The following is a 14,510-nucleotide window of genomic DNA, read 5'->3' on the forward strand; positions in this document are numbered from 1 at the left end:
GTGGCTGGAGACCTAAGTTACAAGCTTTAATAACACACCTGAGTCGAGGTTAAGGCACTTGCCTGCAGAGCCTAACAACCCAGGTTCGACTCCCTAGTACCCACACAAAGACAGATGCACAAAGTGGTGCATGCATCCAGAGTTTGTTTACAGCAGCCGGAGGCCCTTGTACGCCCATTTTTTTTCTTTCTCTCTGTCTCTCTCTGCTTGCAAACAAATAGCTAAATAAAAGTGTTTTTTAAACAGTTAAAAGAAAACCCTGAGTCTATGGGGGACACACATTCAAATTATCACACTAGTCACATCCAGGGCTGGCAAGACAGCAAAATGACTTTCAGGGAATGAATCTCCCTTGATCATGTTGCTTTGCCACTTTAATACGTTTTAACTTATGGGTACAATGACTTCATGAGAGAGAGAGAGAAAAGGACAAATATATAGAGAGAATGGGCACACCAGGGCCTCTAGCCACTGTAATGCACGAACTCCAGATGCATGTGCCACCTTGTGCATACGACTTTACATGGGTACTGGGGAATTGAATCAGGGTCCTTAGGTTTTGTAGACAAGTGCCTTTAACCATTGAACCATCTTTCCAGCCCTGAAAAAGATATTTTTTAATTTTTTATTTATTTGAAAGAGAAAGAGGGAGAGAGAGATAGAGAATGGGCGCGCCAGGGCCTCCAGCCACTGCAAGCGAACTCCAGACGCGTGCGTCCCCTTGTGCATCTGGCTAATGTGGGTCCTGGGGAATCGAACCTGGGTCCTTTGGCTTTGCAGGCAAACGCCTTAACTGCTAAGCCATCCCCCCAGCCATGAAAAGATATTTTGAAGTCTTGTCCACAGATGTAGCTTTGTTTGGTTGTATGTTCTTCTGCCAACCATCACGGAGAACTGCTCCTCACGTAGCCACAGGCCCTGGGCAGAGAGACAGACAGACATCCGTGGGTGGCGTCAGCCTCACGTGCGGCCCAAGGCAGACAAAATGCTCTGGCAACCCGCAGCCCTACTGACAAGGAAAAGAAGCCACTGGAAATGGAGTTGTCATTCAAAGCCACAGTGGAAACCTCGCTGATAGCGAAAGCAAGTCCCCAGCACGTCTACACCTGCTCCTTTATTCAGTCCTCTCTCTGTGTCAAAGGACGACCTGGGAAAATCCAGTCCCCCTCTGGCTCCAGGGCTGCCAGCCCCTCAGCCCAGGCTCTGTTGTCCAGACCGCTCGGGTGGGCTCCTGTGTACTCGTGTAGCTTCCTCCCTGGCCACTTGGCATCGAGCTCTCTGTGCCACAGCCAGACCGGCTGGACTCTGTGAAGAAGGACAGTCTCATCCATAACAGCGATGGGCCTAAATGAAACCTTGGCCCAAGTGGCTCTGTTACTCTCACACATGCATAGACACTGCGGGGCGGGTCCCCACTCACAATGCCATTCATTGCCTCATTGCCGTTGACCTTGGGGAAGGGATTTTACTAGGTAGTCAGCTGTTGAGCTAGGGGAAAGTTAGAGCGTGTGTTTCAGTCACCTTCCCGTTGCTGGCACAAAACACCCGACCGGAAGCAGCCTGTGGGAGGAAAGGGTTTATTTTGGCTTATGGACTCGAGGGCAAGAGCCACGATGGCAAGGAGAAGACATGGCATGATCAGAGGCTGGACATCACCTCCTGGCCAACAGCAGGTGGACAACAGCAGCAGGAGAGTGTGCCAAACACTGGCAAAGGGAAGCTGCTTATAACACCCATAAGACTGCCCCCAGCAATACACCGCCTCCAACAAGGCCGCCATCAGCTGGAAACCATGCATTCAAAGCACATGAGTTTATAGGGGATACCTAATTCTAACCAGCACAGCATGCTTAACAAAAGATGCCATCAGGGCAAATAATGAGAAAGCTACAGGCATTCAGAAACACCCCTCAGGCCATGACCCCTTCAGGCGTCATGCTTGCAAAAAAGAATAAACAGTGTGGACGGAGACTATGTGGTAACAGCAGATGTGGACAGTTTCTGGGTGCTGGCTGTGTGCTCTCTAGGGGATGTGGACAGTCTGAGTGTACTTATGTGTGGGTGCTGGGGAATCAAACCTGGGTCCTTAGGCTTTGCAGGCAAGCACCAACCACTGAGCCATCTCATTTGAGAGAGAGAGAGAGAGAGAGAGAAAGAAAGAGAGGCACATAGAGAATAGGTATGCCAGGGCCTCTAGCCACTGCAAACAAACTGCAGATGCATGCGCCACCTTGTGCATTGGGCTTGCATGGGTCCTGAGGAATCAAACCTGGGTCCTTTGGCTTTGCAGGCAAGCACCTTAATCACTAAGCTATTTCTCCGGTGCCCCATCTTTTTTTTAAATTAATTAATTAATTTATTTGAGAGCGACAGACACAGAGAGAAAGACAGATAGAGGGAGAGAGAGAGAGAATGGGCATGCCAGGGCTTCCAGCCTCTGCAAACGAACTCCAGACGCATGCACCCCCTTGTGCATCTGTGCCCCATCTTTTTTTAAAAAATTTTTTTTTGGGTTTATTTTTATTTATTTATTTGAGAGCAACAGACAGAGAAGGAGGCAGAGAGAGAGAGAATGGGCGCGCCAGGGCTTCCAGCCTCTGCAAACGAACTCCAGACGCGTGCGCCCCCTTGTGCATCTGGCTAACGTGGGACCTGGGGAACCGAGCCTCGAACCGGGGTCCTTAGGCTTCACAGGCAAGTGCTTAACCGCTAAGCCATCTCTCCAGCCCCAGCGCCCCATTTTTTAAGTGGCGCCGAGCAGCACAATTCCCAGGTGTCTACCGCAGAGCTGAGAAACAAGTGGTTCCTTCCCACTCCACCCTCTGGGAGACAATTAGGAGAAAGCAGGGTTGACCTGGAGGAAGGGGCTTTTTGCTGCTTGGAGAAGTTTCCAGGCTGAGGCGCAGGCTGGGAAATGGATCTCTGTTCCTGGCAGAGCGGGACCCTGTGCTGTGTGCCTGTGCCTAGCAAACTGGAAATGCTTCCCAAAGAGCTGTCCGCCAAAGCCGTCTGCACTTCCTCTCCAGCCCCCCTCCACAGTGCCCACTCCAGAGGAGGCACGGGTTGTTCTCTTGACCCGCTGGACCATGCTTCTTGCTGTCAGGCACTGCCAGGCATGGCTAAGGATCCCTGGGCTACAGGAGGCCACTCGCGCTCGGAGCCCTGCACACCTGAACTCGGGCTTGGCCCATAGCCCGTGACCTTTGGCCAGTTGCCTAGGAAACCCCTTATCAGCCAGCAGCCCCTCCCCCTGCAGCCCTCTTTCCGCCACTATGTAGATCACCGGGCTGTCTCCCTAAGTGTGGGACTCGAACGTCCTAGACATCGGCTAGCAACCCCTTTAGGACCCTCTTCCTGCTCTCAACTGCCTGTAAACCCATTTCCCTATTGAATAAACAGAAGTGCTCTCTGGAGTCACCTCTCAGGTGTGGACATCCCTTCGCGCTCACGGCCGCTCAGGACCCTGCTTGCCATGGTTGCCTGGATGCCTTCGGGGAACCCCGTGGCCCTGAGGATCCAGGGACCCCCAGCTGGCACCCAAACAGGGACCGCTATTGTTACGCAACCAGACACAGGCACTGGGCTTCAGGAAGTTTCCATGATTCCTCTAGTCCCCAGAGCAAGCAGGTGTGGGAACCAAGAGCTAAGCCCCACAGGGGTTACCAGGCTGCCACCGGGCTGCCTCCCAAGCCCTTCCCGTGTTGCTTTCTTCCCTCATGGCAGGAGCTAATAGAAACTGCACATCTGAAATACCCGGCCTCACCCCCTCTACAAGAGGAAGGTCAAGGAGATTCTGGCCATCATCAAGCACAGAAAGATCTTCTCTTTTTTGTTCCTGCCTCTAAGGACGATGACCTCACCAGGAGAGAAAAAACAAATCACTTGCATAGAATAACCATGAGTTCAAATTCCCATAAATACAACAACACAAAAAAAATCCTGTAAAGTTTTAATTGCAGATGTGCCATTTGTTAAACTGGATCAACACACCTGTCACTGCTACCCAAACTGATATTGTCACTGTGGACGGCTAATGTTTTATAGAGCTTCGACACGAGCGTCCTTCAGTCCAGCTCTGTGATGGGGTCTGTACAGATTGTTCCCAAATGGCATATTGAAGTAGATCGTGGAGCAGTTCCCAGGTCACGTGCTCCTTGGAGGACTTGCTGAACCTGCCCCAAATGGTGGATGGTTTGTTCCCCCAGGAACCTTGACCACAGGATGGCAGGGAGACTTCTGCCACGGTGTCTTATTTCTTACTCTCCGAAGGCCAGAGTTGCGTCTGAGTTCACACCGTGGCCTAATTGCTCTGCCAAGTCCATCACCCCCAGGCTCTCATCCTTTGCTCCCTGATGCTGGCTGGCAGGGAGAACGGCTAATGAACACAGTGGGGCCGCCCTCTGTCCTCTGGGCCTGGCTGGCTGCCTTCCTGCTCCCTGGACTATCACCAATCAGGCCTTTGCTGTGGGCAGGAGGGCAAGGTAGACAAGCTGGGTCATTGAACACATGCAAGCTGTTTACGTCGTCCATGAGGAGGAGTGGCCTTGTGACAGGAAGGCCTGTCCCTCATCACTCAGTGCCCAGCTCTGCCTGCGGGCGGGACTTTCTTCCCAGCAGCTGAAATGAACAATTCTACCTGTGTGCAGTCAGCCTTGTAGGAAGAGGCAGGAGGAAATAAAGATGGCACCAAATTTGCAATAAAATACGTTTAATATCCACATAGCTCTCTTGACTTAGAGAAGTGGTTTTTCTTGGAGTTAAATATATATATATTTCTATTAATTTACCTAAGAGACAGAGTCTGGATGCACTTAGGGCCTCTGCTGCTATAAATAAATGAACACCAGGCACATGTGCCACTTTGTGCATCTGTCTTTTCATGGGTATTGAACTTTACTTGGGAATTGAACACTAGCCAGCAGGCTTTGCAAGCAAGCGCCTTTAATGGTTGCCAAGCCATCTCTCCGGCACTTTCTTGGAGTGTTGAGTCTTAATCTCAGAACTGGAAGGGAGGAGAGTGAGTGGTGATCCAATTTTCACATATTAGAGCAAAGGACACTCCCTGAGGCCAAGTTACTCCAGTATGAGAGCTGGTCTGTTGCAGGGCAGAGGTGAGAGGCTTCCATCTGGGTGCCATGTCTTCCATCCACAGAGAGTGGCCAGTGGGTCCACAGGGATGCTCTGGGGGCCGGCAGAGGTAGCTCTAGCCCTGCCTCAGATAACACGTGGCCACAGACCAGGATAAGGCAGGAGCCCAATAGGGGCCAAGCTCAAGGGGACTTGGGGGAAAGGGAGAGTTCGATTTGCATTGCCTGTTGGTCAGAGTTAATCAATGGATCTTTCAGTATCCTTGGGGGATCAATTCCAGGATTCCCACCCTCCCCTATGAATGCCAAAATCCATAGATGCTCAAAACCCTCAGATAACATTGTGTGTTGAAGCACTTGTGTAGGACTTATGCGCCTCCTGTATACTTTAAATTGCCTTTAGGCTACTTATGAAACCTAACACTGTGCAAATGTCTGTTAGACTGTATTGTTTCATGAATAATGACAAAGAAGACATGTCCAGGGCTGAAGAGATGGCTCAGAAGTTAAGGCGCTTGCTTCCAACGCCTAATAACTCAGGTTTGATTACCCAGGACCCACACAAAGCCAGATGCACAAAGTGGCACATGCATCTGGAGTTCATTTGCAGTGACTGGAGGTCCTGATGTGTCCATTCTGTCTTGGTCTATGTCTCTTCTACCTCTTCCTGCTTGTAAATAAATAATTTTTTTTTGTTTTGTTTTTGGTTTTTCGAGGTAGGGTTTCACTCTAGCTCAGGCTCGCCTGGAATTCACTATGTAGTCTCAGGGTGGCCTCGAACTCAATGGTGATCCTCCTACCTCTGCCTCCCAAGTGCTGGGATTAAAGGTGTGCACCACCACACCTAGCTAATAAATAATTTTTTTTTTGAATTTATTTATTTATTTATGTATTTGAGAGCGACAGACACAGAGAGAAAGACAGATAGAGGGAGAGAGAGAGAATGGGCGCACCAGGGCTTCCAGCCTCTGCAAACGAACTCCAGACACGTGCGCCCCCTTGTGCATCTGGCTAACGTGGGACCTGGGGAACCGAGCCTCGAACCGGGGTTCTTAGGCTTCACAGGCAAGCGCTTAACCACTAAGCCATCTCTCCAGCCCTAATAATTTTTTTAAATGAAGGGTCCAGCTGGAGGCCTAGCTCAGAGGTACACTACTTGCCTAGCATAGGCAATGGCTTTTTAAATTAATTTTGTTGTTGTTATTTGGAACAGAGAGAGACAGGAAGAGAGAGAATTGGCACACCAGGCCTCAGCCACTGAAATTGAATTCCAGACACCTGCCACCTAGTGGGCGTGTACAACATTGCACTTGCCTCACCTTTGTGCCTCTGAATAACGTGGTATCTGGAGAGTAAAATATGGGTCCTTAGGCTTCGCAGGCAAGCACCCTAACCATTCAGCCAGCTCTCAAGGCCGACAATGGGTTTTATCCAAACAGTACAAGAAAACAAACAAAATGAAGCCTGTATATGTTCATTACAGGGAACAGTCTTTTCTCGTTTTCAGTAGAGAAACCACAGATGAGGAGAGCCAACTAGTTGCAGAAACCAGGCCCCATAGCAGCTAGTTTGAGCGGACAGGATTTAGAAGTGCAGTTAGGTAGGAAGAAGGATAAACTTCTAATCTGAGCTTCCAGGAAAGATTCTGTGAATCTGCTGCAGAACTGTGTTACCACCTGGGCCGCACAGCAAGCCGCCACACTGAGAAGACATCTGCAAACGAAGGAGTCGCTGCTTCCGAGCCAAACCCGCTGCCCTTGCCTTGATCTGTAAACCAGCAAAACACGATGCTTCACACCCAGTTGCTCTTTGCAAACATTCAGTCGTCAACCAGCCTCACTTGGGGGCATCTGGACAAAGGGATTTTAGTCTTGACTGGAACTCTGGCTGGATGAGGGCCGGGTCAATGTGATTCTTTAATTTTCACATGTACAGTCTACAAAGGGGGCTGGAAGCCTTTGAAGGGATTGTGCAACAAGTGGGTACACAGTATTGGATACACGTAGAGAGCCTGGAGCCCAGGGTAAGGACTCGAGCTCAGGATCATGGTCTGTGTGGTCCAAAGCAGCAAACTGCTGATAATTTCTTGGCCAGAGAAGATTATATAGAAGATGATTTCCAAAATATGTCCTATCTGTTCACTTATCTACTTATTTATTTATTTGTAAACACAGGGAGAGAATGAATATGGATGCATCAGGGCCTCAAGCTGCTGCAAACGAACTCCAGATGCATGCACCACTTTGTGCATCTGGTTTATGTGGGTCATTAGGCATTTTCAGGCAAGTGCCTTAACTGCTGAGCCATCTCTCCAGCCCCACCCCCAACAAATATTTTCGAAACACATCCTGCAACTACCCAGGAAGTCCTAGGGGAGAAGAACGGTCCAGGAGACACCCTTTGCTCCCTGAGCTTGGAGCTAGGGGTAAGGACAGAGAAGCAATAGTGTAGCCATATGTTACTGGCATCCCGTGACCAGTGAGGTGGGCAATGAGATGCAGCAGAATTCCCACAAGCATTGCATCACTTGTCCCAGGGCCTTTCCCACTGTCTGGCATGCGGCAAATGCCCAGCGAGTGGTTAGCAATGAGAAAGGCAAGTTCAAGCTAGTAAGTGATCATCAAAATCCAAGCGAGGGGCTGGGGAGATGGCTTAGTGGTTAAGGCTCTTGCCTGTGAAGCCTAAGAACACAGATTTGATTCCCCAGGACCCACATAAGCCAGACGCACAAGGTGGCACATACATCTGGAGTTCATTTGCAGTGGCTGGAGGCCCTGGCATGCCCATTCTCTCCCTCCCTCCCCCTCTCTCCTCTCTCTCTCTCTCTGTCTGCTTCTTTCTCTGTCCTCAAACCCATAAATAAATAAAATATCACAAAAATTAAAAATCCAAGTGACCCACTGTGGAAATAGGTATGGAAGCTCCTCAAAATAAACATAGGGGCTGGAGAGATGGCTCAATGGTGAAGGCACTTGCCTGCAAAGCCAAAGGACTCAGGTTTGATTCCCCAGGACCTATATAAGCTAGATGCACAAGGTGGTACATGTGTTTGGAGTTCATCTTCAGTGGCTAGAAGCCCTGGAGCACCATTTCTCTCTCTCTCTCTCAAATAAATAAAAATATTTTTTAAAAAATTCTGATTGAAAATATCATAATGCTACCTAAAACTCTGTATGGTAATTAAAAATTAAATTGAATGTAAAAAAGAAAAATTACAAAAGAAAATATATACACAATGGAATTTTATTCAGCCATAAGGAGAATGAAATTGGCATTCAAAGGAAAATGGATGGAACTAGTGACCATCATGTTAAATAAAATAAGCCATTCTGAGAAAGGAATACCATAGCAACTTATATGTGAAATCTGGGGCGGGGAGCAAAAAATAAGATATGAAAGTAGAAAGGGGGTGCTGGAGAGATGGCTTAGCTGTTAAGGCACTTGCCTGTAAAGCCTAATGACATGGGTTCGATCCCCCAGTACCCACATAAAGCCAGATGCACAAAGTGGTAGAAGCTTCAAGAGTTCATTTGCAGTAGTTGGAGGCCCTGGCATGCCAATTCATTCTCTCTCTGTCTCTCCCTGACTGCAAGTCAATTAAAATAAATTTCAAAAAGAAAGTAGAAAGAGCTGGGCGTGGTGGTGCACACCTTTAATCCCAGCACAAGGGAGGCAGAGGTAGGAGGATTGCTGTGAGTTCGAGGCCAGTCTGAAACTACATAGTGAATTCCTGGTCAGCCTGGGATTTAGAGTGAGCCCCTACCTTGAAAGAAAGAAAAGAAAGAAGGAAGGAAGGTTACATGACTATCCCATCAGCACCCTGAGGCAAGCGGGCGTGGGAACTTGACCTCCAGTGGTCAGCCAGGCAGAGGCCCCACCAGTACCAGCAGAGTGGCTGGGCATAGCTTCTGCAGAGGAGTGGCGCTCGTCCCCAGCCAGATAAAAGGACTGATAAAAGTTTCATCTTTCAGAACAGGGAATTGACCAGTATTATCTGAAACTGACAAGTAAAGTCATAGAAATTGACAATAATCCCAGCCTCTCTCCTTTTTCTCTTTCCTGTTCTTTTTATTTTATTTTAAATATTTTTTTAAGGGCTGGAGAGATGGCTTAGCAGTTAAGCTCTTGCCTGTGAAGCCTAAGGACCCCAGTTTGAGGCTCAATTCCCCAGGACCCACGTTAGCCAGATGCACAAGGGGCGCACATGTCTGGAGTTCGTTTGCAGTGGCTGGAGGCCCTGGCGTGCCCATTCTCTCCCTCTTTCTCTGTCAAATAAATAAATCAATAAACAATAAAATATTTAAAAAACATTTTTCGAAATATTTTTATTTTTATTTATTTGAAAGTGACAGACAGAGAGAGAGAGAATGGGCACGCCAGGGCCTCCAAGCCACTGCAAACGAACTCCAGACATGTGCGCCCCTTGTGCATCTGGCTAACGTGGGTCCTGGGGAATTGAGCCTGGGTTCTTTGGCTTTGCAGGCAAGTGCCTTATCCATCCCCCCAGCCCTTTATTTTAAATATTTTTATTTATTTATTTACAAGGAGAGAGAGAGAGAAGCCAGGGCCTCCGGTCACTGCAAACGAACTTCAGGTGCATGTGCCACTTTGTGCACTTGGCTCTATGTGGGCTCTGGGGACTTGAACCCAGCCCTCTGGCTCTGCAGGTAAGTACCCCAACTGCTGAGCCATCTCTCCAGTTCCCCTGTTCTTCTTACAACTACTCTTTCCTTACTCTTAGAGACCATAGGAAGTAAGCCTGTTTGGGGACAGAAACTTCCATGACATGAAGAATTTCTCATTTCACCCTGGTTTCTTTTATAAGCACAGAGAAAATCAAATGCCTGAGACATTAGAAACATCTGCTATTTATGACTCCAAGTTTAGGAAAGCAGTTTACTTGTCTCCCAATTCTCCCATCCTCATGAAAAGAAAGTATTCAGTTGGTGTTGGTATTTATGGGAGATGGGACTGCAGTCTCATGAGACACTTTCATCTCTTTTTGTATCTCTGATGTTTCAATTCTCTATCATAAGCATTTTCCGCAAGAACAAAGGAATGTATAATTTATCACAATAGAAAGAGGGACGGAAGCATGCCAAGCTGACAGCCGAGTTCACCCCGGGTGATGTGGACGTGGACAAGGCTGGCTTGTACAAATGTTCCTGCAAAGCCACGATGTCAGAATTGCTGGCAAGCTCCCCTGCGTCTTGTTCCTCACTCACTTTTCCAGCCTCAGCTTTCTTAATTATTTCCATCCAAAGCCACGTAGCCCGTGAGCCCTCGCAAACGTTGAACTGCTCTCGTGTCCTGGCAAGCCCACGATCGCATGGACCTGGCCTCCGTAATTCCATTTCCGGTGCTGGCTGTCCCCCTGCCCTGTCCCCTTTCTCAGACCCCCCACCCAGGCTTCTCACCCTGCCTCGTGCAGCATGGACTTTTGTTTGTTTTCTTGTGACAGACTGGAGCTGAAGGCTTGTCACATGCCACCTAAGCACTATACCACAGAACGACATCCCAGCCCTGACACAGATAAAACACATAATGTACCATTTTAACCACTTCTGGTTTGTTGTTGTTGTTTGTTATTATGTTATGGTTTTTTGAGGTAGGGTCTCACTCCAGCCTAAGCTGACCTGGAATTCACTATGTAATCTCATGGTGGCCTCTAACTCACAGCGATCCTCCTACCTCAGCCTACCAAGTGCTGGGATTAAAGGTGTGTGCCACCATACCTGGCTTCATTTCTGAAAAAAAAATTATCAATTTTTATTTACTTGAGAGATAGAGAAAGAGGCAAATAGAGAGGGAGAAGGGGGGGGAGGGGCGGGTGTGCCAGGGCCTTCAGCCACTGCAAATGAACTCTAGATGCAAGCACCACCTTATGCATCTGGCTTACATGGGTCCTGAGGAATTGAACCTGGCTCCTTTGGCTTTGCAGGCAAGTACCTTAACCACTAAGCCATCTCTCAAGCTCCATTTTTTAAAAATTATATTTGTTTATTTATAAAAAGATAAAGATAGAAGACAGAAATGTGGTAGAGAGTATAGGAACGCCAGGATCTCCAGTCACTACAAACAAACTCCAGATGCATGCACCACTTTGTGCCTCTGGCTTCATGTTGGTACTGGGAAATGGAACCCAGGTCATGAGGCTTTGTAGGCAAGTGCCTTAACTGCTAAGCCATCTGCGGTGGTTTAATTGAGGTGTCCCCCATAAACTTGGGTGTTCTGAATGCTCGATTCCCAGCTGATGGAGGTTTGGGAACTAATGCCTCCTGAAGGTGGTGTCTTGTTGGGGGAGGGCTTATGGGTGTTACAGCCAGTTTCCCCATGCCAGTATTTGGCACACCCTCCTGTTGTTATTATCCACCTGGTGTTGGCCAGGGGGTGATGTCCATCCTCTGCTCATGCCATCATTTTCTCTGCCATCATGGAGCTTCCCCTTGAGTCTGTAAGCCAAAATATTTCCCCCTTTTTTTCCCCCAAAAGCTGCTCTTGCTCGAGCGATTTCTGCCATCAATGTGAACCTGACTGCAACACCATCTCTTCAGGCCCTCTCCACTATGTGTCCACGCTCCACCTTTTGTCCCCATTCATCCACCACCGGACACTTGGCTCATTCCTACCGTGGTGAGTTATGTTGCTATGAACACTGATGTCAAGTTCTGCTGACTTCTAGCAACCACTGGGCATCATGCTGTCAAGTCCAGGTTAGGTGCCTGCTCATTGCATCCTCATGATATATTATGCATACACCTCCGTGATGGTTTGAATCTATGTCCCCCAAGAGACTCAGGTGTTATGAGAATTGAGTTAGCAGCTTCTGTCCCTAGCCGGCAGACTCCTGTCATGGGGTGGGAGTGTCCCTGGGCGCGGATCTGAATTCCAGCCTGAGGTCTGCAGAGTGAGTTCTGCCTGGGTTCGCTGCCCTGTGGTTGCTGGGTTTGCTAGTGTCAGCTTCTTCTTCCATTATGGAACTTCCCCTGGATCTATCAGCCTAAAGTAAATCCCATTCCTCCCATCATCGGTGTCTGGTTTGGAGGGTCAATCCAGCAACGTGGAGCTGACCACTGCACCATCCTATGGGTCAAGTTATATCACAATTGCTGGTTTGGAAGTTCTGTGTCAACTTTCCCCGCCTGACCACAGGCTTCCCTGACAGCAGGAATCACTTCATGGTTTTGGAATCCTAATGGCTCCCCTAAGTTTTGATGCCCAAGGAACACTCAATATTTTGAAAGAGTTATTTATTGGCTAAGCCTGTAATAATCTGGTAATATTGCCACACTACTGCTGTCAGAGAACATAACATTCCCATAGGCAGCCTACTGTGCCAAATGAGAGAAAGAGAGAGAGAAAAGAAAGGAGAAGTGAGACTAGACCAGGGATAGAGTTTACTGGCAGAGCAGTTGCCTAGCATGTACAAGGGCCTGAATTCAAACCCTAATGGTGAAGAAAGGAAGGAAGGAAGGGGGAAAGCAAGAAGAGGATGAGGAAGAGAAGAATGCTGAGGAAGAGAAAGAGGGAACTGAGTAAGGTCTTTGAAGATAGCTCTTCCTGGAAACTATTGTATTAATAGGTCCTCCAGCACATTTAAAGTTCCCATTTACTGAGCAGAGTTCTCCAGAAAATCAGAACCAATACGATATGGGCAAAGAAAGGCATTTGTTACAAAGAGGTGACTCCCACAGTCATAGAGGCTGGAAACCCCAAGATCTGAGGGGAGCCCCGGAGGACGATGGTGCAGGTCCACTCCAAAAGTATGAGCCGGGCAGAGTCCAAAGAGCAGGGAAGGGCAGGGTCCCGGTTTGAAGGTCATGGCAGGAGCTTTTTTTTTTTTTTTTTTTTTTTTTTTTTTTTATACACCAGGGAGAAACCAGGCAGGAAGAATCTGAATTCCTAGCAGGCAGACTCCTGTCGTGGGGGTTGGGGTGTCCCTGGGTGCAGATCTGAATTCCAGCCTAAGGTCTGCAGAGGGAGTTCTGCCTGGGTTCCTTGCCCTGTGGTTGCTGGGTTTGCTAATGTTTGTGGTACTGGTGACGGTGATGTCTTTCTCTCACTGCTTGGACCTGTGGAAATGTGGGTCAGCTTCTTCTGCCATTATGGAACTTCCCCTGGATCTCTAAGCCTGAAGTAAATCCCATCCTGGTTTAGAGGGTCAACCCAACAACGTGGAGCTGACCACTGTACCATCCTATGTGTCAAGTTACATCACAATTGCACAAATCAGAAACTTTTTTAGGCCCGAGAGGATCAGCCTTCATAGTTGTACGCAGTCTCTAGGGGTTGGGTGAGGCCTGCCCCAGCAGGGGAGGGACACGCACTTCTCTCAGACTCCAGGTTTCAGGTTTCAGGCTTCATCTCATCCAACCTTTCCTCTCTCCACAAAGCTAGAGTGAGGTGTGTGTGATCAAAGACCTGGGCTTCCTGTGGCCTGGTCAAAATGACACATTGCAATGATCCAGCCATGGAGCTTCCTAAGTCACGGCTGTGACTGGCTTTCACCCATCAGGAAGCTAGGATGAAGAAACAGCAGAAGAGGGAAAGTGGCCCATGCCCATGGGAGGTACGCAGTGTTCTCAGAAGCGGGCACCCTGGATATACAGACCACTGTCAGATAGGAGCAAGAGGGGCTGATGTACCAGGCTGAGGAAGAAAACATCCCAAAATAGGAAACCTAATCGCTCTATTACCTTGTTTGTTTTTTCGAGGTAGGGTCTTGCTCTAGGTCAAGCTGACCTGGAATTCACTATGTAGTCTCAGGGTGGCCTTGACCTCTGCTGGGATTAAAGGTGTACACCACCATGCCTTGGATTCTTATTTTGAGAAAAACATATTCTAAAGTTGAGTTACGGGCAAGGCGTGGTGATGCCCACCTCCAATCTGGCACTTGGGAGGTACAGGCAGGAGTGTCATGCGTTCTAGATCATTTTCAGCTACATACTGAGTTCAAGACCAGCCTGAACTATGAGAGACCCTGTGACATAATAAATTAAGTTTCTGGGATGATCTGAAGGCAAGTAAGAATGAAGCAGAGTGTGAACTATGAAGACCCTAGGTCTCTATGTGAGTGCAGTTCATGTTGTCTCTGCAGAACATTTATTTCCCTGTTGGTGCATCTTGGCAAAAACAAACCTTTCCTCTTAGAAGTTAATTCATTTTAGGTATTTTGTTATAGTGACGGGAAGCTAACTAATATAGAAGAGGGAACTTGTACAATAAGCTAACAAGTTTATTGGCTGTGCTGATGGAGAAGCATAAGAATAATAGCAAAAAGTAAGTTTCAACAATATAAGAAAAATCAGTTGAGAAAAAATTTCCCCTACTGGCAGGCAGTTCTCGTTAAGATCTGTAGGATCTGGGAAGATACTGGATGGGACATTCACTGGGCCCTTGGCAGTACCACACACCCTGGGTGTA

Source organism: Jaculus jaculus, chromosome 7 (genome assembly GCF_020740685.1).
Source record: "Jaculus jaculus isolate mJacJac1 chromosome 7, mJacJac1.mat.Y.cur, whole genome shotgun sequence".
NCBI classification, from domain to species: domain Eukaryota; kingdom Metazoa; phylum Chordata; class Mammalia; order Rodentia; family Dipodidae; genus Jaculus; species Jaculus jaculus.